This window comes from Sesamum indicum, unplaced genomic scaffold (assembly GCF_000512975.1).
Source record: "Sesamum indicum cultivar Zhongzhi No. 13 unplaced genomic scaffold, S_indicum_v1.0 scaffold00349, whole genome shotgun sequence".
In the NCBI taxonomy this organism is placed as follows: domain Eukaryota; kingdom Viridiplantae; phylum Streptophyta; class Magnoliopsida; order Lamiales; family Pedaliaceae; genus Sesamum; species Sesamum indicum.
In genome coordinates, this window is record NW_011628241.1 from 24,210 (window position 1) to 24,550 (window position 341).

General features: G+C 32.6%; 1 long non-coding RNA gene across 3 annotated transcripts in view; it reads right to left on the reverse strand.

Moving 5' to 3' along the window:
* The window catches only part of LOC110011459, a 2,812-nt gene extending 2,742 nt beyond the window's left edge, over positions 1-70 (reverse strand). For all 3 annotated transcript variants that reach the window (XR_002286484.1, XR_002286483.1, XR_002286482.1), the window contains exon 1: positions 12-70. This is a non-coding gene — a long non-coding RNA (uncharacterized LOC110011459). The remainder of the gene's footprint in view (positions 1-11) is intronic.
* Between the last annotated feature and the right edge of the window lie 271 nt (positions 71-341).

Consider the following 341-nt stretch of genomic DNA (forward strand, 5'->3'; position numbering starts at 1 on the left):
AGGTGACTTACGAGAGGAAGGTGGTGAAGGTAAGTGAGAGAGCGGGGAGGGATTTGGCTTTTTGTCGAATGGAGGGAGATGTGAATTAAGTGTCAACTGGGAGTGTGGGTGTTGGTTGTCAACTGACGAGGGCTTGTTTGCCTCAAGATATTTCAAAATATCTTAATATTACCTTAAATATCTTTTAAACATATAAGTTTTTTTTTTTAAAAAAAAGTTCCATATATTGGGGAAAAAAGTAAAATTATAAAGCGTATGAGATGTTGAAAATAATAATTTTGTATTTAATTATGGGTCGAATTATGTTTTCAGTCACATACGATAAGAGATTTAATATTTTT